The sequence below is a fragment of the Equus caballus genome, chromosome 15 (genome assembly GCF_041296265.1).
Source record: "Equus caballus isolate H_3958 breed thoroughbred chromosome 15, TB-T2T, whole genome shotgun sequence".
NCBI lineage: Eukaryota > Metazoa > Chordata > Mammalia > Perissodactyla > Equidae > Equus > Equus caballus.
This window is the reverse complement of record NC_091698.1, coordinates 42907517-42935286: the sequence shown is the minus strand read 5'-3', so window position 1 is coordinate 42935286 and position 27770 is coordinate 42907517. Positions and strand designations below refer to the sequence as shown.

Below are 27770 nucleotides of genomic sequence, written 5' to 3'. Positions count from 1 at the left end.
ATTGCTTCATAATAGCGTCAACCTGCAAAAACAGAAACCAATTTAAGGGGCAAAGCATTTATTTGGGATCAAAGAATTGTAATTTGGAGAGGACAGATTCAGGTTGAAACCCAAAGAGTGTCCCTCCAGGGAGAAAAGGTCAGACTCTCTTAAAGGTACAGAAGGGAGATTGTGTTACAAAGAATTTTTAACTAGAGTTGGAGGCAGGGAGCTAGTTCTGGCAAAACATTGATTGACTATTGATTCCATCTTCAGAAAGTCTGCAATCCTCAGTCTTTGTGATCAGGATGTCTGTTCTCCTGCTGCCTTCTCAAACAATTGCTTGTAAAGCAATTGTTGCTTTGCCCCAGCCAAAGTTTCGGCCCAGTCCGAGGTTCAAGACAGTAAAGCAGTTTCTCTGGAAAGACAGCTCCATTTTTAAAATGACTCCACTAAAGACAATTTTGACAATACAGCAAGTAACCTAATTTTACATTAGGGTGTGGTTGAATAAAATTTGTTATATATATGTATATATGTATGCTATATAACATATATACTTATCCTATATATATATACACACACACACACATATACATATCCTATATATATATATATACTTACATATATCCTATATATACACACATATATGTATCATATATATATCTTAATATCATGATAAGTTGACCATAATATACTTAGTTAGAATGCCATGAGGTTTACTCTTATATGAGGGAGAAATATGATATATAGAGTTTTCATGGACTGAAATAAGGATAAATTTAAAAACTCAAATTTGCCTATGGTCTCTGGAACAGAATCTTTTTCTCGCCTTGGGTGAGCTGAATGACTGAAAGCCGTCAGACTGGGCTGTTTGTCCTTGAGTAAACTGATAGAGTTATGAGGAAAGGCAATTTCAATTATTTGTGGCTTTTCCAAGAAATCTTGTGATTCACATATGGAGTATAAATGATGTATTTGTATATTTTGGCTATGAATGTCCTCCTGTTGACACCATCACCTCAGTTAGTTCAGCCAGATCTACACACACTCTCTGCGTTATGATTTCTCAGTCTCCCCTTCTAGTCAACCTCTATTCCCAGTAACACTGAGTTGACTGAGAACTTCAGTCCTGTTTCAATGCACCATTATTAGGAGGATGTCATGTTGGGATAATAGTTATCTAGTAACATTTAAGCACTCAGGTATTAGAAAGTAGAGAAGCAAGAAGTAAAGAGATAACAACAGAGATGTTGGAACCCACTTCATATCCAATACTCTATTTGGACTAGGCCTAACTAGAAATTGGTTTCCAGGAGTAGTTGGGCCAATCTTAAATAGCTAAGTGGCTCTTTTAGTTGGCTGATTGAATTCCTTTCCTTGAAGTGTTCACCCAGGCACAACAGCATTTGTTATTAATTGTGCAGATTCTGCATTGACTGGCCAGTAAGTAGTGAAGAACACATGCATTATGGAGCACTCTTAATCAATGAGTTTATGCTGGTCTAGCCTCTAACGTTTGAGCCATTTCTTTTGCTATCTGGATGGTAATCAGGGATATACTTCAGCTCATACATTTTTTTTTTCATGAATTCCTATCCATGGTAGAAATCCCTTTATAACCTGGGGGAAATTAAAAATCTCAGACCCTTCCTATTGAATTAATATGTTGGGCTATTAATGAAAGATGAGCGACAGGAGTAGGAGGTGGGTGGCTGGTAGTGGTAGTTCAATTGTGTATGCTAAGCTTGAAAGGTTCACCTGATTACCCAAGAAGAATATTCCTGGGGGTACACATTGAAGGGACATAAATGTATCGTTTATGATAACAGGTCAGTGCCGATTACTCTCTGGACTTAATTAGTCTCATTGTGGAGGACAAATACCTTTGATGAAATTAAATAGATCACGTACTGATTTCTAAATAGATTCTTGATAAAATAATTGGACTATAACCATTCTTATCCATGATGTTTCTTAAGTTCCTTTGAGGCTCTGGGAGATATCAGTACCAGTGGTTAACTGTAGGGGACTAAGGTCCAATTAAGATATGACAGGGTTAATAGTATTCCTGTGCTGAATATATGAGGGAACATGACCATTAGTTTGGGGGTGAAGTGCAGTGCCATTTGGACTTCTGGGTCGGGCTCTAAGATTCTTACTAGAGAGACCTGGAGCTGGATGACAAATCTAGCAGTTGGAAAGGTTGGCAGCCACTCTCATTGAGAAAGGTACATTAGGGAGTTCAGAGGCCTTACAGGAACAAAGACAATCAAGAGAGAAGCAGAAAAAACTGGAGGAAGGGAATCATAAAAACTCTGTCTTGAACCCACATAAAAGAAAGAGGCAGGCAGTAAGAGAAGAAGACAAATGAAATGTTAAGTCCTTTGTTCTAAGCATGTGTTTTGATTTAAAAGTCATTGGATGAAACTATCTACAATCCACTCTTGTGGCAACTCTCTATTTCTTCTTCTTTTAATGAGTTTGACCTCCAGAGGGAATAGACACCCAGGTTGTAGGATCCTGAGCAGTGTTTACTTCAGGAAACAAGAATCCACAGTAGTATGATCCACAGTTGTAGTTTAAGAGCAAGATTTGTGGATAAAAGTACTTGAAATGGTCCCTTTAAGGCAGACTTTTATTTCTCTTTCAATATATCCTCCCTCCTTATTTGGTATAGTGCAGGGGTACGTCTGGGGATGCTTGGAATTGTAGCTTATACCTCTTGGGCATATAACTGTGATATTAACTTTTGTTAGAATCTTGAAAGGTCAGAATTGAGCATGGTAGAATCTGTCAGAGATTGAATCAATCTGAGTCTCATAGGTATTTTTCTTAATAATTACATATGGTGGGAATTTAAGGGAATTTTGTGGTGTAAATCACAGTTTCTTTAGGGTAGGGTTAGAACTTTGGGCAAAGAAAGATTAAGTGCTTTTGAAAATTTTGACAGTTTTATTTATTTATTTGAGGAAGATTGGCCCTGAGCTAACATCTGTACACATCTTCCTCTATTCTGTATGTGGGATGCCTGCCACAGCATGGCTTGATCAGTGGTGCAAGGTCTGTGCCTGGGATCTCAACCAGCAAACCCAGGTTACCTCCAAAGCAGAGCGGGCAAGCTTAACTGCTAAGCCACCGGGCTGGTCCCTATTTTATTTTAAAAATTATCATTCAGTAAAATTGATTTCTTTTCCTATTGTGTATAGTTCTATGAATTTCAACGTATGTATAGATTCCTGTAACCGCGACCACAATCAGGATGTGGAAAATTTCCACCACTCCAAAACATTCTCTGTGGTGTCCCTTTATTGTCACATCCTTAACCTACCCAACCCCTGGCAACCACCATAGTTCTGTCTTTTTGAGAATGTCATATAAATGGAATCATACAATATGTAACCTTTAAAACTGTCTTGTTTAACTCAGCATAATGCCTTTGAAACTCATTGAAGATGTGTGTCAATAGTCCATTCCTTTTTATTGCTGAATAGCATTCCATGGTATGGATGTTTCAAAGTTTGTTCATCCATTCACCTGTTGAAGGATATTTGGATTGTGTTCAATTTGGGGCAGTTATGAATAAAGTTGGAATAAAGACTTATGTACAGATGTCTGTGTTGTTGGAAACTGGAGGAAAGGCTACCCTTCTTATAAGGTGGCAGAAGATCTTGACCAGATTGTATTTTTATGTTTTGTGGAAAGCAGAATGTGTAAATGATGAACTTGGATATTTCACTGAGGATATGTCTAAGCAAAGTGTTGAAGGCATGGCCTGGTTTCTCCTTGCTGCCGGTAGCAAAATACAAGAGGACAGAGATAAATTAAAGAAGAATTGTTAAGCAAAAGGGAACCAGAACTTGAAGATTTGGAAAATTCTCAGCTTATCCATATTGCAAAATATAAAAAAGTGTGTTCTGGAGAGAACATCAAGGGTGTGGTAGACAGCTATTTATTAAAGAGATTACAGGTGTGACTCGTGGATTCAATCAAACATCATAGCAGAAGACATGAATAGAGTTGTAGTTATCCAGGAAAGATCCATGGAGGACCTTCTTTTATGATGGCTTGAACCCCTGTGAATGGCATTGGAGACCAACAAGAGTTTTGAGAATTTTATACCAGTAGATATGCTGCCAGTTTAGACTGAAGGAGACAGAGACAGGATGAAATGAAGGAACGCTGCTGGATTTCTGGGGTTCTACAAGACAGGCCAATAGAGCTATTTGGCTGTGAACATGTATTATCCTTCAAAAAAGGGAAGAACACCCTGAAGGTGTTTTATATGTCAGGAGAGTGGACACTACTACCATGGGTGCAGAGGGTGCAGGCCTAGGGGGCTGCAGCTGTCTCCTCCTCAGTTCCCGAGGGTAGGGCCACCTCCTAGGTTTCAGAGTTGAGGTCATCTCCTGGGTTTCAGTAGACTAGGCTGCCACTGCCCAGGGATGAGGAGGCAGGGCTGCCACTTTTGTGCTCCAAGGAGTCAGGGCCACCCCAGTAGGCCTGAAGGACAGAGAATTGGGCCAAAGAGAATTATTCGCAAACCTTAAACTCTTAGGGGATTTCAGACTTGCTTGGGACTTGTGATCTCTTTCTTTTCTCTGATTTCTCTCTTCTGGAATGGGAGTGTCTATCCTATGCTTGTTCCACCATTGTGTATTAGGAGATAACTTGTTGTCTGGTTTTATAAGCTTAAAGCTGGAGAGAAATTTTGCCTCAGAATGAATTATACTTCAAGTCTCATTCACAACTGATTTAGGTAAACTTTTTGACTTAGAGTTGATACTGGAACGGGGTGAGACTTTTGGGTCTGTTGAGATGAGGTGAATGCATATTGCATGTGAGGAGGATATGAATTTTGAGAGGCCAGAAGGTGAAGTGCTACGGGCTGAATTATGTCCCGGTCAAATTCACCTATTGAAGTTCTAATGCCCCTACCTCAGAATGTGATTGTATTTGGAGATAGTCTTTAAAGAGTTTTTTAAGTCAAAATGAGATCATTAGGGTGGGCCCTAATCCAATTTGATTGGTGTCCTTTTAAGAAGAGGAAATTTGGACATAGACAGGTACAAAAGGAAGGCCACATGAAAAGATTGCCATCTACAAGCCAAGGAGAGAGGCTTCAGAAGAAACTAACCCTGTTAACACCTTGATCTGAGACTTCTAGCCTCCAAAATTGTGAGAAAATAAATTTCTGTTGTTTAAGCCACCCAGTCTGTTGTATTTGGTTATGGCAATTGCACCAAACCAATACAATAAGTTTTCATAACTCTAGGGTAAATACCCAAGGGTGGGATAGGTGGGTCACAAGTTAGAAGTATGCTTTACTGTATAAGAAGTAACAAAATGTATTCCAGAATAATTGTTCTATTTTTCTTTCCCAACAGCAGTGTTTGAAAGTTCTGGTAGCTCTGTTTTCTCGTCAGCATTTTGTATTGTCAGTATTTTTAAAAATTTAGCCATTCTTGTAGATGGATTGTGGTGTCTCATCATGGTTTTAATTTGCGTTTCCCTAATGGCTAATGATGTTGGACATCTTTTGGAGTGTTTATTGTTGTATCTGTCTTGGTAGAGTATCTGTTCAGGTGTTTTGCCAATTTTTAAGTGAGTTTGTTTTTGTATTGTTGGGTTTTCAGAGGTGTTCATATGCTCTGGATACAAGTCCTTTGTCAGAGATATGATTTGCAAATATTTTCTCCCAGTCTGTAGCTTGTTTTCATCCTTTTAATAGGATCTTTTGAAGTACACAAGTTTTAAATTTTTATGAAGTCAAATTTATCAACTTTGTCTTTTATGAATTATGCTTTTAGAGTCATGGAAGAATGCTTTTCCTACCCCTAGGTCATGAAGGTTTTTCCCTATATTTTCTTCTAAATGTTTTACAGCTTTTCATTTAACTTTTAGATCTATGACTCATTTTGAGTAAATTCTTTTTTTTTTTGAGGAAAATTAGCCCTGAGCTAACATCCACCACCAGTTCTCTTTTTTTTTTTTTTTTTAAAGATTTTATTTTTTCCTTTTTCTCCCCAAAGCCCCCCGGTACATAGTTGTGTATTCTTCGTTGTGGGTTCCTCTAGTTGTGGCATGTGGGACGCTGCCTCAGCATGGTCTGACGAGCAGTGCCATGTCCGCGCCCAGGATTCGAACCGACGAAACACTGGGCCGCCTGCAGCGGAGCGCGTGAACTTAACCACTCAGCCACGGGGCCTGCCCCACCACCAGTTCTCTTTTTGCTGAGCTAATATCTGTGCCCATGTTACTCTATTTTATATGTGGGATGCCTGCCACAGCATGGCTTGATAAGCAGCGCATAGGTCTGCACCCAGGATCTGAACCAGTGAACCCTGGGCAACCAAATCAGAGCCCGTGAACTTAACTGCTAAGCCACTGGGCTGACCCCATCATTTTGAGTAAATTTTGTACAAAGTGTGAGCATACACAGACCTTCTCCTAGTTATTAAATCAAAGACTAATCTAGGTGCAGCTGTGAAAAGATTTTGGTGATGTAATTAAAGTCCCTAATAGTTGATTTCAAGTTAATCAAAAGGGAAACTATCTTAGGGGCTTGACTTAATCAACTGGAAGCCTTTGAAAGAGGGACTAAGGCCCTCCACAGGAGATTCAGAGACTCCAGAGTGCAGAGAGAAGAGAAAACTGTAGAATATTTCTGCATCCTGGGACCCTCACGATCATCTTGTGTTGCCAGTCTGCTGATTTAGCTTGTTGGTGTGAAGCAGCACCTGGGTCTGCAATTGCTGTCCTTTCCTCCTGGCTCTTTCTTAAGTTTCTCTGACTCCTGGGTCAGGTATGTGTGCTCAGCTCCATGATGAAGGGCTCTGGGTTTTGCAGGATACTTATGACCAACGTCAGAGGCAACAAGAATGGATATCCAGAGAACTCTAATACAGATCCCTTTTCCGTTAAATTGCTTTGCTTTTTTGTCAAAAATTAGAATTACAGACAGTCTGCGGACAAAAGCTTTTTCCTCCTCGGGTAAAATGAGTGGCTAAAAGCCATCAAAGAGGTCAGTTTGCCCTTGAGCAGATTGACAGTCATCAAAGGAGGCAATTTCAACCAGTGGTGGGTTTTCTAAGAAACTTCACGATTTCAGCTTGGAGTGCATGATGTGCTAAAATCCGTGTAATTGCTGCTGGTTTCCTTGCATTGGCCTCTTCCCCTTAGGCCATGACTCTACTACTTCCCTTGTTAAAATTTCTTAGTATTAGTAAATGAAATAAGGATTCAGAGAATATCATCTTCAGTATAATGCTATAAAAAATGTTTTTACATGTATATAGGTTAAAAAGAAATCTGAACATAAATATACTAGAATGTTCATAGTGGGTATCACTGGGTACTGGGATCATGGTTAAGCATTTTTGTCTTTTTGCTTATTGGAGCTTTCTAAATTTTCTTCAATGAGCACGGTGCTGTGGACTCAATGTTTGTACCTGCCCCCCTATTCTTATGTTGAAGCCCTAACTTCCAATGTAACTGCATTGGAGATGGGGCTTCCAAGGAAGTAATTAAGGTTAAATGAGGTCATGGGGGTGCAGCCCTGACCTGATAAGATTAGTGTCCTGAGAAGAAGAGACAGCAGGGAGCTTGCTTTCCCTCTTTCTGTCGTGGGAGGACACAGTTAGAAGGGCCATCTGCAAGACAGGAAGAGAGCTCTCACCAGAAACGCAATCCTACTGGAACCTGAATCTTGGACTTCCCAGCCTCTAAAACTGTGAGTAAATGAGTTCTTGTTGTTTAAACCACTGAGTCCATAGTTTTGTCATGGTAGCCCAAGCAGACAAAGACGTGTGGATTATTTTTGTAATGAGTATATAAAACAATAATAGGACTTTAAGAAAAAAAAAAAAAAGCCTGACTTAAAAGGTACTAAAAACAAAAGTGCAAGATCTTTTGATAATTATGTAAGTTTCCAGGCATTGCTAATTATATCTTGAATTCCTCAAAAGAAATATATACGATAAATGCTAAGTAGAGATGCTGAGAAATATGTTATTTGGAGAGAGCTTGTGTTTCCTGGAGAGAGCTGTTACAATTTCTTTTTGGAATTAGCCAGGAGTAAAACTTAGGGCAACTAATTTTACATTTGGTGAGAGAGTTCAGCTACAAGAGTTTTGCTTGCTCATGCAATCTCTGCCTTCTCCCTAGTACACACACACACACACATAGACACACACACACAGTTCTTTAATCTTCCACACTAGGTTGGTGCTTCAACATAACATATTGTAAGACTAAAACTCTATCTCCTGGATAATGTACATTAAATTGCAATAAAATTTAATCAATAATATCACAGCTTTTCCATCCGTTTGGCTTCAGATCTGATTACTTTCCAAATGACTTCTTTGACAACAGGTGATGTCAATTTGGCACCCTTCTCTTTCCTCAGCTACCATGATCTTTTTTATTTTCTAGTGCTGGTGTTCGTTTGATTTCGAGGGTGAAAAGCCCTAAAGGGATGTTGACGTACTCTAAAGCAAAGCAGATGATTAGTGGTGTGCTTGTGGAAGGTGTGTGCTCTCATGTCATCTTTCCACATATAATCTTTTCCTTTTTGCCTCTGAATTTCCATTTAATATGTTTCTGTGGGTCTCCATTCCAATATGTCTCACACGTGGCAAACACGTCTTCTAGAATGAATTCGTATTCGTATTCTCTCTCTCTGTCTCTTTTCTTGCTGTTCTTGTTTCTCCTCCGTTAAACTCGTTTAGATATTGTGATGAGCAGTGACTAACATCTTTTTTTACTGAGAGAAAATATGAAAATTAACATGAGGTGAAATCACATTTTTTGATCCAAAGTGCTATTTATTATACAGCATAGGAAGCATCTTTCTAGGAGATGTATTAAAATAATTCACTTACTTGTGTAGCATATAGATGATCACTGTATCATTGACACAGAATTTCATGCTGTTCTATCCAGAACACATTCTAGGATTTGCTATATTTCCCGTGAGCATTGAACTAGAGGCTATTATTGAGATCAAATGCTGCTAATGTGGCATTTGGTGCATACAGAAGTTGAATTGTAATGCTGTATGCCTGAAACATATAATAATTTAAAAAGAGAGTGTATGGCAAAAAGGGAGAACAAACGACTATATACTATATACTTATTGCCAAAATGGGATCTTATACAAAGGACACTGAAGATTGAAAAGCCTATGTCTACCTGCCTAAAAGGAATCAGAGGAGGCTGCTTGTGGGAGATGACACTGCTGTTAATATGCTGCCTCGGAGGTTTGTCATTGGTAACAAGAGGATGACAGAGTGTTGTAGATCCATTCAAACTTATTCCTTAACAGTAGTAATGACTGAACAGTAGACAAAAATAGTTTACATTATATAACACTCTACCAGCAACATAGTACAAAAGTGGTTTGCACCACACAACGATCAGATCTTACTGATTTGTAGGACTACACATTTTCTCTAGGTCAGGGTCATCATAAAACTATGTTATTGCATAACTATTTCTTGAGTGCCTACTATGTGCTAATATGGCAGATACAAAATGAAGAAGAAAGACAAAGTCCCTTCTCAGTGAGCTTGAGTTCTAGAGGGGGAAGTGGTAAACGCATCACTGCGAAAGATACATCCAGATATTGATCCGTGCCACGAAGCAAGTGAAACAGGACAGTGAGCCACATTGTGATGGGGGTAGAGAGAGGTGACTATAATTTAAATTTGATTTCAATAATAACAAAATGATTGGAACCTAATTGCGTCATGTTTTTAAAAAATATGTACGGGGTGGAAAGAGTGAAATCAAGAAGGCTAGAGAATGTTTTTTCCAAGGGAAATGTTCACTTTCTGAGATTAGCACTTATCTGGAAGCTCTCAGGTATCTATTTTTGACAGATTCTAGGAAAACCCACTGGCAACGTTAGTAGAACAATAGCGTGAATCTCTGGTTTTTGTAATGATGGGAGCATTTCCTCATGGGAAAGGGCAACTCTATAGCTGCTCCTTGTCCCTGTTGGGAAATTTCTTCCCATGATGCTGACTCCAAGGGGAGGCTTATTTCCCTTTCCCCATCCTGGAAAGTGTGGGCATAAATACTTCCCTTAATTCCTTTTTGAACAGCTGAGAAGACCATGATTTAATGTTTAATGAAGTCTTTACTTAAGGTCAGAGAAAGATGAAACAAGAGATTCGATGTAAAAATTAATATGCAATAAAAAATTCTGGCTGTCTGATGTACCTGGATCCTGACTTATTCTCACCATACCCCTGAAAGGGCTGCTTTTTTTTTTATTGTCTTATATGGTTTCAAAAAAAGATCATATGTGAATTACCACAATTCAACATGTTCACAAGATACAAAAAGAGTGGTAAGATTGGATTATAGGATTTGCCTGTGACCATGCCTGAAAAATATTGTGGACACTCAGTTAATTCTCATTTTATTTTTTAACTAAGATATAGTTAATATACCATAAAATCCACTCTTTTAAAGTGTATAATACAGTATTTTTTTAGTATATTCAAATTGTTGTGCAACTGATACTGAACCTCTTCATCTCAAATTCATGTGCCTGATGCATAGCGAGCCAAACACTGAGACCTCCGTGTTTAGAGATGGAGAAAGGCCCCATTCGAGTTGGCCAAGATGAGAAGGCGGGAGCATGAGTTTGCTCAACTCAAATCCACCTTAACCGGAGCAAGAAGTGTGTGTGTGTGGTGGTGGTGGTGGTAGGGGGGGGCGGGGATGTGGTTTGTAGACCTAAGTGTCTTGGCAGGAGGAGCTTCAGAGAAACAAAGGGGTCACTCCTGATAAGGCCCTGGGCAATCTTCAAAGGCCGCTGGGGGCCGGCCATCTGGTGATCCCAATCTTCCCAAAGGCATTCTCTTTCTTCTGCAAAACAAACTCACAAATCCTGGTGACCCGAGTCACTCTTCAAGTTAAACGAGAGAACAGCAAATTGACAAGATTCATAACAAGGTCAAAAGGCAATCATGTTCTTTTTTTTTTTTTTTTGAGGAAGATTAGCCCTGAGCTAACTACTGCCAGTCCTCCTCTCCTTGCTGAGGAAGCCTGGCCCTGAGCCAACATCATGCCCATCTTCCTCTACCTTGTATGTGGGATGCCCACCACAGCATGGCCTGCCAAGCGGTGCCATGTCCGCACCTGGGATCCGGGCCGGCGAACCCCGGGCTGCCGACAAGCGGAACGTGCGAACTTAACCGCTGCACCACCAGGCTGGCCCCGGCAATCATGTTCTTATTGAAAATCTATAGTAACCCTCAGGTACCCGGCTTCACAAACAACACTGCTGTCTAATTCCAGAGAATTTTCTTCATGCCAAAAAGAAATTCCATATCCATTAGCAGTCACTCTCTATTCTCCATTTCCCCCAAACACTGGCAACCACTAGTCTACTTTCTGTCTCCATGGATTTACCTATCCTGCACATTTCATATAAATTTATGTTGGAGGAGGTCATGGAGAGGACATGACCGCAGGTTGACCCCAGGGCCATACCCAGGCAATCGGAGGCTCCTCAGCAGCTCCCCTGTCCTTGGAATATGCCTTCTGCTTCCTTCCTCCCACTAGAAGCTGCCCCAAGGACACAGCCTTAAGAATGTATTATTGAGATCATCTGGATGGTATGCATGACTGAATGCATGTAAGGCCTCTATATAAACTGTTAAAATTCTGGTGGGCAGGTGCAGAGATCGACTCATCTAGCGGCCGCTCAAGACAAGCCTCGTATGTAAGTTCCCTTGCTTATTAAACCTGCCGCCTGTCCATCTGGAGTGATCTGCCTCTTCCTTCGGTCTCTCCTTGCCCTCTGTATACTGGGAAGCTCTGGAGGTTAGAAACCAACAATGAAATCATACAATTCGTCCTTTTATGTCTAGCTTCTTTCACTTAGCATAATGTTTTCAAGTTTATCTATGGTGCAGCATGCTTCAGTGGCTTTTCATGGCTGAATAATACTCCATTGTATGGGTTTATACTTGTTTATCCATTCTTTAAAATTCATTCATCAACCATTGGACATTTGGGTTATTTACACTTGTTTTCTGTTGTGAATAATGTTGCTATGAACATTCAGGTACATGTTTTTGTGTATACACTTGTTTTCAATTTTCTTGGGTATATATCTATACCTATGAGTGGAATTCCTGGGTCATGTGCTAACTTTATGTTCATCTTTTTGAGGAACTGCCAAACTGTTTTCCAAAGTGGCTACACCATTTCATAGTCTTAACAGCCGTGTATGAGGGTTCCGATTTCTCCATCATCTTGCCAACACTTGTTACTGTCCATCATTTTGATTACAGGCATCCTGCTGGGAATAAGTGATATCTCATTGTGGTTTTGATTTGCATTTCCCATTAGGAATGGGATGTTGAGTTTTTCACATGCTTATTGGCCCTTTTTATATCATCTTTGGAGAAATGTCTATTCAGATCCTTTGCCAATTTTTTAATTGGGTTATTTGTCTTTACATTGTTGAGTTGTACTCATACTTTATATATTCTGATTACTAGGTCCTTATCAGATGTATGATTTGCAAATGTTTTTCTCATTCTGTGGGTTTCTTTTCACTTTCTTGATAGTGTCCTTTGAAGCACAAAAGGCCTTAATTTTGATAAAATCCCATTTATCTATCTTTTTCTTTGGTTGCTTGTGCTTTAGGTGTCTAAGAAACCATTATCTAATCCCAGGTCACAAAGGCTTACACTCATATTTTCTTTTAAGAGTTTTTAAAGGATAAGGAGTGGCTTCTTGGACTAAGAAAATGAAGGAGAAATTGTCAAACAGAAGGAATGGCAGGTGAAAAGTCCCAGGGTTGTGAGAGGTTTTGGTGATTTTTATAAGACAGAGGTGGCTGGGGCATAGCATATAATTTTCTCATGTAGCGTTTCATTTTTGTACAAATTGGCATTTTTACTTTCTACCAGCAAAATGTGTATATTTTATTTTATAATGTGCTTTAAAAGGCCTAGACTGACTGCTTTTTCTGAACGCAAAGTATTATACATCAGCTTAAGGTTACCTCTGTGCTGGATAGTTCTACCATACATGTTGCTAACAATAATGAAGGAGGAAAAAAATCCTAGAGGAAGAGTTCATTTAATTTTTATTGATCAACTGATATCTTAAGAATTTCAAGTGACAACATCAAGTCAAGTAACAACATGCATAGAACCTGTGCTAAAAGCCTTAGCTGAGTGAACAAGAATGAACCAACACAGTAAATAAAACATTGTTTCTGTTTTCTTGGCTTGCCACCTCAAGGTCATTGTTAAAAAGCATGAATATTCTAGAGGAGGTTGTTAAACCTCCCTGCACATTAGAAACATCTGGAGAGATTCTTGAAAATGCAGATCCTTAGGCCCCATTCCAGACCTAGTGAATCAGAATGTCAAGGTTTTTTGTTTGTTTGTTTTAACACATCCAGTGATTCTCATAATCAGGTTTGGGGATCAGTACCCAAGAGGGCTTTGCCTTGCTCCACAGCTGTCCAGCTATATCGATGGTTTCAAGTCAAGTTAATCAATACAAATAAGAATGAATGAATATTATTTTCTAGAAAAATACTATACTGTGTCAGAAGTATTTTCTTAATCAATTAGCAAATGTACAGGAGAAAGAAATTCAGAGAGTTAATGAAGCAAGTGTGTTTCATTCACTTGACTGGAAAGAGAAAAAGCCATGACCACAATATTGTCTACAGAAATCAGTCTCTCAGAAGTCCATAAGTTTATGATGATTGCATTTAATGATCATAACTCAATAATGAAATCAGCCATAACACTGAGACTATCTACAAGATTAACAAAACATGCGTTTGTTTTGACTCTGAGCATGTTACCATTTTACTGAATAGGCTGAAGTCAATGGAGGAATAATCAGGAATCAGTTTTATTTTTCTCCCTTCAAACTTTGTCTGATAAATTTCCCTTCTCTACCACTGGACAAAAACTCTGGTTGAGGTCTTAGCTTTTCAGTCACTATTATAGGCATGAAAAATTCCAAGTCCCCTCCGGTTCAAAGTGTCTCTCTTCCCAGCTTGGCCTACTGTGGCCTGGGGACTTGAGGTTGTGCGGGGAGGGGAGAGGGTAGAAGGGAAATTGGATCAGTTTTATCCTTAACTACCAGTTGTTCCTGCTTCTAGCTTCTGCAAGGTGAGGGTAGAGGGTCCGGGAACTCTAGGTAAACTGGCAAATATTTTTGTCTTTTAGCCATTTCTTATAAAATATTTCAGAAATAAGGTATAAAGAAAATTTCAACACCTATGTACCAACTACCCAGCTTTAAAAATATAGCATTACCAATATAGACCCACAGCCCTTATTTGAAACCCTTGGGGGAAGATGTGTTTAAAATTCAGAATATTTTAAATTTTGGAAAGGCTATACTGTGAATACCCCATATACTATATAATACTCTCAGTGAGATCTGGGGCCGTGCTTCTTTATTTCTACAGCCTAAATGTATGGCTATTTAGCCTAAGTGGGATAACTTTGGATTGTAAATTCTCATGTCAGGTCAGGTTTTTTCCTTCTCCAGACGAGTTTTGGGATTTTGCATGACGTATGGCCTATATAATGAAAGCGCTCTGTGTATCCCTCCCTGATGGCCCCTCCCTTCACTGCTACCAAAGAGGTCTATCACCCTGCATTGGGAGTTTATAATTCTCAGGCTTCCTCTGCAACTTTACCATACGTGTGTGTGTTCTATATATTGTTTTGTGTCTTAATAATTTGAGAGGCAAATTTTCACACGACAAGTGTTGCTGGAATCTGGAAATCGCTGTCCACTTTCATGTCCAGTGTCTAACTGCAAGCTGTTTAGTTTGTGTTTTGCCTTCCCCCCCTCAGTTTTATTGAACTATAATTGATAAATAACATCATATAGGTTTGAGGTGTACAACATAATGATTTGATATATGTATATATTGTGAAATGATTATCACCGTGCGTTTACTTAACAACTATCACCTCAAGAAGCTACAATTTTTTTTTCTTGTGATGAGAACTTTTTAGATCTATCCTCTTAGCAACGTTCAAATATACAATGTTGTTTACTATAGTTGTCATATCGTACGTTACATCCCCAGAGCTTAGTTATCTTACAACTGAAAGTTTGTGTCTTTTTTTTTTTTAAGATTTTATTTTTTTCCTTTTTCTCCCCAAAGCCCCCCAGTACATAGTTATATATCCTTCGTTGTGGGTCCCTCTAGCCGTGGCATGTGGGACGCTGCCTCAGCGTGGCTTGATGAGCAGTGCCATGTCCGTGCCCAGGACTCGAACCAACGAAACACTAGGCCGCCTGCAGCGGAGCGTGCGAACCCAACCACTCGACCACTGGGCCAGCCCCAGAAAGTTTGTGTCTTTTGTCCACCTTCACCCATTTTGCCCACTCCCCATCCCCCACCTCTGGCAACCACCAGTCTGTTCTCTGTTTCTATGAGTTCGGTTTTTATAGATTCCACATATATGTGAGATCATACAATATTTGTCTTTCTTTGTCTGACTTATTTTACTTAGCATAATGCCCTTGAGGTTCTTTAATTTTGGGAGCATGTGGGGATTCTTCTGATAACCTCCGTGGGGAACTTCCCCATGCATTCTCTTTCAAGGGTGATGTGTTCTCTGGCCTTATGCACTCACATCTCCTTACCTCTGATCTGGATCATTCTAGATATATGATGTGGTTTTCTTATTTTTAAAGATTCCCAGGTGTTAAAATGACAACATTATTCCTCAGCTAGTACTGGTAGTGGCATATTTACTCGTAATATTTATTGAGTCTGTCTGATAAGTCAGCTGTTTCCTGTTTGGATGACTGAAGAAGAGAATAGATATTTTTTGGTTAAAGTTAAAATTATCCAGATAAAAAACATTCCCTTTCTTCACATAATTTTTATATCATATTTATTAAGGTATAGTTCACATATAGTAAAATTTATCCTTTTAAAAATGTATAGTTCTATGAATCTTGGCAAATAAATATCAGTAACCACCATAATCAAGAAATAGAAATGTCCACCATCTTAAAAAATTTCCCTCACGTCCATGAATAGTGAATGCACTTCCCGCATGCTCAGGCTCTGCCAAGCACTGATTTTATTTCTGTCCTTATAGTTTTGCCTTTTCTAGAACGTCATATGAAGAGAATCATACACTACGTAGCCTCTTGTGTCTATCTTCTTTCATTTAGCATAATGTTTTTGAAATTCGTCCATGTTGATGATGTATCGTAGTTTCTTTTTATTGCTGGGTAGTAGAGTTGTGCTATATTTTTCCATTTAGCAGTTGATAGACATTTGGGTTATATCTGGTTTTGGGCAATTATGAACAAATATTCTATAAATAGTGGTGTTTAGGTCTTTGAGCATACATTTTCATTTTTCTGGAGTAGTACTTAGTAGTATTAGAGTTCTAATTCATTCACATCTTGGTCAGTACTTGGTATTGTGAATTGAAAAATGTTTCGCCACTGTAGTAGATTCATAGTGCTATTTCATTGAATTTTAATTTGCATTTCTCAAATGACTAATGATGTTTAACATTTTCTTTGGTGAAATGTCTGTTCAAATTTTTTGTGCATTTTTAAAAATGGAAATTTTTATATTCATATTTTTGGCAGTCCCCTCTTTTTCCCATCCTTTGCCCAAAGTGAAATGGCTGTTACGTAGCATCTCTCCTCGGAAGGCCTCTTTGGAATTTAGTTGACTTGGTTGCCTTACAACTTCACTTTTCTAATAGGCTCAGGAAGAGTTATGATTTTGTAGACTATCTGGGATTTTCTCATTGTGAAGCTAGAGGTAATGTACTATTGTGTCTTTCTATATCCAAAATAGAAGTGACACCCTCTCATATAATATTTGTTTTTAAGAACCAGATTCGTTTTAAAACCTAACATTCGCTATATTGAGATAATCCAAAATACATAAGAAGATATTTTTATTTAGCAGATGTCTTCAGACTGTCAGTTGGTATGTTTTAACAATCAAAAATGGTACCTGTGACATAATGCTTACACAAGTAATTACTGATTATATCAATTAGAAAATTTAAGCATACCTCCATGTGTCCAATTCTATTTTTAAATAAGTTTTCAGGGCCACAAACTCGAACATCATCAATATAAATTAATAAAATGGCAAGTTGTAAGAGGTTAGGGAGTATTGAAAAGCATGTCAGGTTATAAAGTTCATTCTCCAAGTTAAAGTATTTAAATCATTTTTAAAAATATTGTAGGGCAACAAAATGTGTATGTTGGTCAATTTGGCTTAGTGGCCATCAGTTTTCTACTTCTGATCTAGATAATATATTTTACAAGGAATTCAAAATACTTTTGCTTCTTTCAATTCATTGAACCATTTGTTTTTGGTTTCTTCTATTAATACAGCACAGAGGTATTTCCATATTCTACTAATGAGAAGCAATCTCTTTTATCATTAATGCAGTCATTTAATACATGTTGAGGATCTTCTCTCTACAATACTAAACCTTAGAAATTAAACTATAAATGTAGGAAAATAATCGATATGGAAAAAGCTGTTGCAGAACTTTTCTTAAGGAGATTGGAGAAAATATCTTGATGGGTCAGATATGAAAGAAGAAATATTCTTTTTCCTGCTCTGAGCATATCTATGTTTTAATCTTGAGCTTCTAGACATGCAGTGTTGTAGTTTTCTTCTATCTTTCAGTAAATAGGACCTCTGAGAGAGTTCTAATAGGCCAGTTTAGGTCTTCTGATGAGTAAGCCAATCTCTTTTCTGTATCTTGTCCCCATTAAGGATTACCTAGGAGACTAGAGCCAGGAAGGTGGCAAATATGTCATAGAGAAAGTCTAAGACTAACTCATTCCGCCTTGGAAGAGAGGGAAATTGGAGGGAGAGAGGCAGATGTAGAATGAAGGTTGCTTTCCCATTTCCTCTTTAGGGGCTTAAAATTTGGCAGGAGACAACTCCTCTGGTGATACCATGCTATGCGATCAGATTCAACAGCAGAAACCAAGAGAACATAACAGAAACCAGGTGCAAATCATCCACCCGTACATTTTCTATACGAAACATTGGCAAGCTGTTACAGACTTCTCTCTTGTATATTTTGGAAAACTACATTAGCACAAAACTACATTAATCTCTAGTTATTCTATTCTATTCTATCCTATCCTGTTCACTTGATTCTATTCCATTCTACTCTGATTTGGCCAAGGATAAGTAGAATGGCTCCAATTGAGAGTTACAATGGACACATAGTGAGTTAATGTTTTTCATTAGGTTTGGAAAGTTCTGAATCACTGTCTCTTCACATATTGCTTATTGCTCATTTAATCTCTTCTCCTTTCTGAGACTCCAATTCTGTATGTTAGACCTTTTTACTATGCTCCGTATAGTATGGTTTTTTCTGTATTTTTCACTCTCTATAGTTTAGCTTGGAGATTATATATATACATATATATGTATACAAGTGACTACTTTCTAATTCACATGTCCTTTTATTTTCTCTTCTGGTGGGTCTTAACTGCTGTCATACCCATCTATTAAGTTCTCAATTTCATTTTTTACTTACAGAATTTTAATTTGATTTTCCATTTAAACTTTTGACGTTAGTTTTTTCCATTACCGAACTTAATCATGGTTACTTTTAAATGTCTGTTGTGCCAATAATTGAGTCATCTATGAATTTGTTTCTATTGTTTACTTTTTCTTTCTGTTCTTGTAGTTTTTGTTTGAATGCCACGCATTGCATATGAAAAATTATAGAGGCTCTGAGTGATAATACCTTCCTCCAGAGAGGGTTTGCCTTTTCCTCTCAAAGGCGAATAGAGAGGGGATAGATTACATTGGTCTAATCGGGGATTGAACTGACTCAAGGCAGAGTGGCGGCTTTTGCAAGTCTTCAGTCATTGCCAGTTTGCTTCTGTTTTTAGTGTCTAATCCTCCAGAAATTTCAGTTGGACTCCTTCTCCTTGATGGGATCTGAAGTCCAATTTTTATCTCCTCTCATCTGTCATGTGAGTTCTAAAAAGTTTTTCTGTTCTTCAACAGCTTTCTTCTTAGCCTCTTTCCATGCTTGTCTTACAATTTCTGCTAATGTTGGAAGAGAAAGCCACCAAGTTGACTGCTCAGAGATTGCTTTTTCACCAGGATCTTGGCGTCTGAAGTCTTGGCTGTCTTGTCAGCCATGACTCATATTTTGCTCTTCAGTTCTGTGCAATCGACTAAAGTTCTGAAATATTCCATGCCTTGTAGCCACAGCCCTATTCCTAGATTTTCCTCTGTTTTTGCTACCAGGAATCTGCAGAAGCCTAAAGGGCTGGGTGGGTGCGTGGAGGGCTCATACAGTGCTCCCACACTCTCTATGGTCCCCTTTTCTTTATGATTTTGGCTTGTTATGACCTGATTATCTGAATGGCTCCCTGATAGCTTCAAACAGATTTTTTTTTCTTTTTACTTTTTAGAATTTTATCCAGCTTTTCTCAAGAGGAACATAGATTTGCCTCAAGGAACTCTATCACAGTCAGAAGCAGAAATCTGTTCAATGCTTTCTTTAAGTTTTCTCTCATTTACCAGCAAGAGGTTGGAATTTGGGTGGGATAAATAGGGAAATTCCTAGATTGAACTCAGACTAAATAAATAAATTCCAGGGGGCTGGCCCCAAGGCTGAGTGGTTAGGTTTGTGTGCTCTGCTTCCGTGGCCTGGGGTTTGCTGGTTCAGATCCTGGGCACGGACGTATGCACCTCTCATCAAGCCATGCTATGGTAGCATCCCACATAGAAGAACTAGAAGGACTTACAACGAGGATACACAACCATGTACTAAGGCTTTGGGGAGGAAAAAAAATAGAGGAAGATTGGCACAGATCTTAACTCAGGGTGAATCTTCCTCACCAAAAAAAAAAAAAGACAAAATCTCTTTGCTCAAAAACCAAAATCTATCTATATCTTCCTCACAGAAGAGAATATATTTAAAACAAAATGACACAGACTATTTACAATAAATGCTTGCCAAAAGTAATTTTGGTAAATGCAAGCAAAAATCAACATATAAGATAAATTTTGCAGGAAAAAGTGTTAAACAGGATGGTGAATATTATTTTATAATAAAGAGTAAAAATCATAATAAATGAAGCATCATGAGCTTTCGTTCCCCACACAAGATCACACTGAAATAGAGAAAGAAAAAATGTGCATACAAGAATAATTTGACAGAAAAGCAATAACTGAGGATGCTCTAAAACCTCCCCCTGAGTCATTGCCAAGTAACGTAGACAAAAATAAATCTGGATGTAGAGTATATAAATGACACTGGATACTAGAACACAATGGAGCAGTGCCTTCCAATTATTTTTAATATATAATTGTCTATCCAGCCAAACTACAAATCAGTGGCAAAATAAGGTCATTTTCCGATACTCTACACTCAACACATTTCTCTTTCAGGCTTTTTCTCTCAGGAGGCTACTGATGTATGTGCTTCAGCAAAATGACAGGGAAACCCGAAAGAGTTGACTTAATATGTACTTCTAACTGTGGACTCTGCAAAGAGAGGACATATTTTGTTGAGCTCCTATGGCATACTTAGAAAAAACAGTAATTATTTTTGAGTCATAAAGAAAGTCTTAAAAAGATTCCCAAATCAGAAATCATAAAAACCACATTATCTGACCATATATAGTAAAACTACAAGTAATTAAAAAAGTGTCAACTAAAGAATTTTAACACTTTTGAAATTTAAAATACAAACACAACTTTTTGTAAATAATTCTCAGGTCAAAGGAAAAATCAAAACTTCATGTGCAGACTGTTTAGAAATAAATGAAACAAATAATACAGGTAGCCTTAAATTGCCTTTGTTGTTAGATAAGAGAGAATGAAAATAAATAAACCAGACATTTTACTAAAGAAGTTATAAAGATGGCAGTAAAATAACCTTAGGAAAAGTAAGAAAAATAACTTGAGTTAAGCAAAAGTTAACTAGAAAATGAAAAAAGATTTATATATATTTAATCTAAGACTAGTTATTTAAAACATCCAATAAAAATATAGGCCTCTGCAGCCCAAGGGCATAGTGGTTAAGTTCTTGTGCTTTGCTTCGATGGCCTAGGGTTTGCAGGTTTGGATCCTTGGTGCTGTCACACACACAGCTCTTCAAGCCATGCTACGGTGGTGTCCCACATACAAAACAGAGGAAGACTGGCAGAGATATTAGCTCAGGGACAATCTTCCTTAAGCAAAAAGAGGAAGATGGGCAGTAGATGTTAGCTCAGGGCCAATCTTCTTCACCAAAAAAAAAAAAAAAAGGAAAAGTAAAGAAAAAGAAATAGGCCTCTGACAGAGCTAATTAAAAATGAGGGATAAATGTACACTAGAAATATAAAAGAGGAATATAATACACAAGAATAGAGGAGTTTCAAAAACTATAGCACAAGATTGTATATAGTGCTATAATAAGATATTCAAAATTGTTGAAGAAATGGAAGATTTTCTCAGCAAATATTAATGAACAAAATTGAATCAAAAGCATAAAATCTAAATATATAAATGGAATAGAGTGAAAAAATTGTCAATGTATCTAGCCCCATAAAAGGCATTGGCCTACATGATGTTATGGCCAATTTCTGACAAACATTCAAAGAAAAGTTATTTCTCATAATATGTATAAGTGTTCCAGGAGGTTTCAGGTTAATTTGAAAAGGATGCCTTTGTATCTGCTCCTTTCCAGATTCCAACACAATGGTATTAGGAATAATAATAAAAATAAGAAGCTAGAAAACCTGCGAGGAGAAGGAGAACTTGTATTTAGAGGATGGAGCGCGGCCAGAGGGGAAGCTGTCGTGGCAGAGCAGAGGAAGCCTCAAACCTTAAGGCTTGGCAAAAGAAGAAAGTGAAGCAATGCTTAGCGAATTGCCCAGCACTGTGAAAAGGCTCCGCATCCTGCAAAGCAGTAGAAAGTTTAGTGCTGAATACCTTTGGATCGACAGAAAGCCCGTAGAGTAGTTGCAGTGGTTTCACGCCCATGTAACGGCCAGTAGCTACTCGCTTACTACCTGATGACTACCTCAAGGCAACAAATCTTGTTCTAGGGAGAAATAGAACCTGAGATGCTCTGGACTCAAGAAGACTGGGAATAGTGAAGAACTGGAGACAGAAACTACGTTAAAAACAGGACCCATGAGCTTTGGTGAATTCTCCTGCCTTCCCCTCTTCTGCTGCCACCTTTCCCTCCTCACCCCAGTCTCCAGAATATACACAGTTAGGGTCCAAGCTACTCTTTGCTCCTCAAGCAGGGGAATGGAGGATTATCCTCGGGGAAAGTGAGCAGCACCAGAGAAAGAGCCTGAGAGTCTCTGAATAAATCATCTGGAATGTTGCCTCATCGCATTATAGTGAGCACCACTCCATCAGCCTGCCCATGCCCACAGCACTTCCAATAGATGAAAAGACAGCCGAAGAACACCAGATATTGGAGGAATGCTTTTAACATTAAAGACAGAGAGCAAAACAAACAAAAAAGTAAATAGAGAGAATGACCTTGGAGGAAACAAAAAGCAAATCAGGGAGCAGAAGAAAACTATTCTGCCTTATCAAAATATAAAACTGTCGTTAATGTGTTCAGAGAGATAAGAGAAAAAATTACTTGATAAAACGTTGCGATAATATACAAAAGGGGCCATGAGAACATAGGGAGCTCTTGGAAATTTCAAATAGAACGCCACCACCAATTTAATTGAATGGTTGAAGGATAAAGCTAAGGACTCCCTTAGAAATTAGAAGACGAAGACAAAGAAGTTGACAACAAGGTGGGAAAGGTAAAATTTGTGAATTGATGCATAAAGTCAAACATCCAAACAACAGGCAGTTTAAGAGGCAGCTGAGAAAACAGAGAAGAAATAATATATGGAAAAATCCCCAGGAGTGAAGGCTGCAAGTCTTCAGTGAGGACCCACGTGTCCAACGCGTGAATGAAAAAAGCTCACCCTAAGCCATGCCATCGTGGCACTTTAGAGGGCCACTGGTAAAGAGCAAAATCTTAGGCTTCTCCTGAAAAGAGAAAAAAATCCCCTATAAATAAATAGTAGTCAGAGGTCACTGGAAGTTTCAAAAATATAAGTGGATGCGAGAAGACTGTGGAGCAAAGGCTTCACATTTGAGTGAAAACTATTTTTAGTGGATGATTGTGTGCCCAGACAGTGCACTGATACAGGGACAAAACACGAGAATACTAAAGAATGTCTCTTTCATGTACTCTTTTTCAGACGCTGTTGAATTGTGCTTTAGCAAAATGATGGGGGAAAAACAAGACAGAAGAAGACAGAAGATAAGAAACAGGCATTAATCACAGAGGAGTAAGGGGGGATATCCACAGATGACAACTGTGCACCAGGCGTACAAAGAAACACACTGTGGCAAAACTATTGGCAGACCAATGGGTACGTGAAAACCAAAAATTAGCGAAAACTGTACAAATGGAAAAAAAAAAACCAAAAACACAACTAGTTATTGCTACCAGGCAAAATTGCATTGGAAAATAAGTGCAATCATGGACCACTCCGTCTCAGCTATAAATAACATACAATCGTAAACTATTTATTAACCAACTAATTTTGCTAAAATTATGTTGAGAGTGTAGAGGAAGAGAAAGTTGGAGGGTGTGTAAAGTATAATCCTCATAAACAGTTGTTTATAAATAATGTCTTCATTTGGTAAATCAAGAAGCAACAGTATAAACAACGGTATAGAAATGTGGAGGTAAATAGCAGAAAAAATAGCTAAGAAAATAGAAAGTAGGCATGAGACTAAGCAAAAGCGTTGGTCAGAGGGCTGCTTTATTTCATTAGAAGTGTTTTAGTAATTTTTTTCTATATTTTAATTACACACACACATTGTTTGATAGAGATAAAAATAATTTGAAAGGGGAAAATGGATAAAAAATGTTTTAGAGCATCGAAGAGGTAGAAACTTCTTAATTCATTTTATCAAGCTAACCTCTCAGTTAAAAACTTGAAGATGATAAGATAAAATAGAAAACTGCACACAAAACTCAGCTATCAACGTGAAAGTCCTAAGATATTAACAAATAAAATTGATAAAGTAATAATAAACAATGACCAAGCTGAGTTTAGTCTAAGAAGCAAGGAAGGATTAACATTATGAAAAAGAAAAAAACTACACAGGCTCTCCTTAATCGATACTGGATAAAATTAAATAGCATTGTTGATTAAAAGGAAAATGTTGGCATACCAGGAAAGACTATTTCATCGATATGACAAGAACATCTGAAATAATCGCTCAACACCATCCTTAACTATGACAGACTAGAAAAGTGTCTAAAATTAGGCAAAGATAACTACAATTATCTGTGTTGTTCTGGACGTTTTGAGCAAAAGAATAAGGCAAAGAAAGACATAAATGGTGTAAATATTGAGAAGATAGCAACTTATTTTATCTGCAAACGTTACGTTTGTCTACCTGGAAAACACCTGAGAATAAATTGGAAAGCTAGCAGAATTTCTAATAGAGTTTATTAAGATGGTTTGTTATTAAATAAATATACAAGAGTTAACAACTTTTTATACCAGAGGAATTATTTAAAGAGATCTACCAAGTTTTTCTAGAGGGTTGAGTCTGTCTGTATATGACGACAAAAACAAAACAAAATAACGGTGACTTGAAACAGCAGTTCTCAAACTTTTTGGCTTCAGCGCCCTTTTGTCAGATATCATATGAAAATTCTGGAATAGATAAAGTTGAAACATACTGTCTTCCTTTTCTAGGACTACTGTAACATCACCGAGAGAAGGTGGCGTAAAGCATCAGATACTTATTCTCTCACAGTCCTGGAGGCTCAAAGTCCAATCAGGGCGTCCGCGGGGCCTCCCTCCCTTTGAAGGCTGTAGCGGGGATTTTCTTGTCTCTTCCAGATTCTGTTGGCTGCAGGTCTTCTTTGGCTTGTGGCCTCCTGCCTCGGATGTCTGCCTTCGTGGTCACATTTCCTCCCTAATCTGTGTGTCGAGCTTTGTCTCTCATCACTACACCTGTGAGGGCATTGAGGGCCACCTAGATAATTGAAGGTAATGTCCTCACCTCAAGATTCTTAACCTAATTGTATATGCAAAGATCCTTTTCCCAAATAAGTAACATTTAGAAAATTTGGGGATTCAGACTTGATATCTTTGGGTGGCAACTACAAACAAACCTATTCTACAAACTGCTACACGAACCTACTGTGGAAAAACTGGGAATACACAAAATTTTTAAGAAAATATAATTCATCCGGAATATATCACAACTCAGATACCCACTGTTAAAATGTGTATTTAGAGATATAGATATCTCTAGATATATAGTTATACGCATTTGCTTTGCACTTTTTTTTTACCTAGTTGAATACTTGAATAGATGGAGAGAGAAATCACGTTTCAAAAATTCTCACTATCCTAATGTATACATTTTATTTGATCAAAATTAAAATAGCAACGATATATGTTTTGGAGAGAAGCCCATCCCATGGGAACTTTGCAAAATTTTTCTAAATTTAGTCTAAAAAAATCAGACAAATGCAAATATCCAAAGCAATCTGAAGAGATAATAAGAGGGTTCTTTCTCTACTAGATATTAAAATGTGTCCTAAAAGCAAAATAGTTAACAAAATGTCATACTGCCGCAGGAATGGATGGGTTAATCCTAATGAAACTAGACAGCAGATCCAGAAACAGGTTATACACACACGTAAAAACACACCTCTGTCCTTCCTCCCCCTACTTCTCTCTCTGTCTCTCTCTCTCTCTCACACATACACACACACACTCCTACATCCATGTGTTTATATTAGTTTCTTATTGCTGCTCTTACAAACTATCACAAATTTGGTGGTTTAAAACAACACAAATTTATTATCTTAGAGTTCTCAGGACCAGAAGTTTAAGATGAGTCAGGAGGGCTGCATTCTTTCTGGAGATTCTAGGAGAGAAGGTGTTTCCCTGCCTTGTTCGCCTCTTAGAGACCAACAGCGTTCGTTGGCTCATGGTCAAGGAATCTCCATCTCCTCCCTGCGTCTTCACAGCCAACAGCATAGTGTCATCAAATCTCTCTTTCTGTGACCTCTGCTTCCGTTGTCACATCTCCTTCTCTCACTCTGCTTCTGTCATCACATCACCTTCTCTGACCCTAACCATCCTTCCTCCCTCTTCCAGAATCTGTGATTACATTGTGCTCTCCAGATTGTGATCGTTATTTTTATGTGTCAACTTGGCTAGGCTATAGTTCCCAGTTATTCAGTCAAACACTAATCTAGGTGTTGCTCTCAAGGCATTTTGTAGATGTGATTAAAGTTCATGATAAGTTGACTGTAAGTAAGGGAGATTATCCCAGATGATCTGCATGAGCCTGATTCAATCAGTTGAAAGGCTTTGGAAGCAGAACTGAGACTTCCCTGATGAAGAGAAATTGCGCCTTTGGACAGAAGCTTCGCTCTATGTGCTGAGTTCCAGCCTGGACTTTCTGACGGCTTTTGCCCCATGAATTTTGGATTCTTTGTGCCAGCTCCCACTATCACATAAGCCAATTCTTTGCAATAAATTTTTTAATATATTTCACCTATTACCTCTGTTCTTTGGCTGAACCCTGATGGATACATGCATAATTCAGAAGAATCTTCCCATCTCAGGATCCTTCAAGTCAGAAAGCAGGCTCTCACTCAACACCACATCTTCCAGCCCCTTGATCTTGGACTTCCCAGCCTCCAGAACTATGAGAAATAAAATGATTGCTGTTTATGCCACCAAGTCTATGGTATATTTGTTATAGAAGCTCAAACTGACTAACACAGGTGTCTGACAAGCACTTCACACTTACACGTCCAAACTGTACTTCTGATATTCCATTCACTAAACCTGTCCTACTTGCATTTCCTTCCAATTCAGTATGTGGCGACTCCAGTTTTCAGGCTAAAAGTGTTGGAGACATTCTTCACTACTCTTTTATCTTTTTCTCATCCTTTATCCAATCTGTAGGCAAGTCTTGTAGGCTATACATTCCAAATAAAACAAGAATCTGATCCATTCTCATCCTCTCCTCTGGTACCATCTGAGTCCAAGCCATCATCACCTCTAGGCTGGCTTAATGCAATTGCATCTTACTGGATTTTCTTGCTTTCATACTTCTCTCTTCATTTATTCTCAGCCCAGAAAACAGAGTGATCTCATACGACATAAGTAAGATGTCACTCTTTTGCTCAAAATGGCTTTCTGTTTAACTAAAAAAGTCAAAGACCTTACAGTGGCCTACAAGAAAGGCAGCTCTGTAATGTACCTGAGCTCCATCTGAGAAATGTTTAAGAATGAAAGTGGAGCACTATCAATAATCATGCCAGGAAAACAGGTGCAAACTCTCATTTCAACCAGAGAAGCTTCCCCTTTCCCAATTTGAGTTACTAAATTCGCCTTTACCCTGATCCCCCTCTGACTTCATCTTCTACCACTCCCTCTTTCGTTCATTCAGTGCTAGCCACTTTCGCCCTCTCAACCTGTCAGATTTGTTCTGCCTCAGGGCCTTTCCACTTGCTTTCCAATTTCTAGAATGCTCTTTCCTTAAATATTGGCAGATTGCTTTTTTATTTCCTTCAGGCCTTTTATAAATGTCACTGTCTCAGTGAGACCTTCTTTGGCCTCCCTTTCTGTACTCAAGTTTATTTCTTCCCTCTCTTCCTTGCCTCTTTCATTGTTCTTCTCATCGCTATCTAACATATCATATATTTTGTTCATTTATCTTATTTTGTGGTTACCTTATATTA

At 38.3% G+C, this 27770-nt stretch overlaps 1 long non-coding RNA gene across 2 annotated transcripts in view; it reads left to right on the top strand.

Annotated features, from left to right (window-relative positions):
* LOC138917838 (uncharacterized) overlaps positions 1-27770 on the top strand; it is a 93638-nt gene that overhangs the window by 51358 nt on the left and 14510 nt on the right. The window contains exon 2 of one of the 2 annotated variants that reach the window (XR_011426358.1): positions 23236-23409. The exons of the other annotated variant lie outside the window; for it this stretch is intronic. This is a non-coding gene — a long non-coding RNA (uncharacterized lncRNA). The remainder of the gene's footprint in view (positions 1-23235; positions 23410-27770) is intronic. 2 annotated transcript variants of the gene reach the window in all.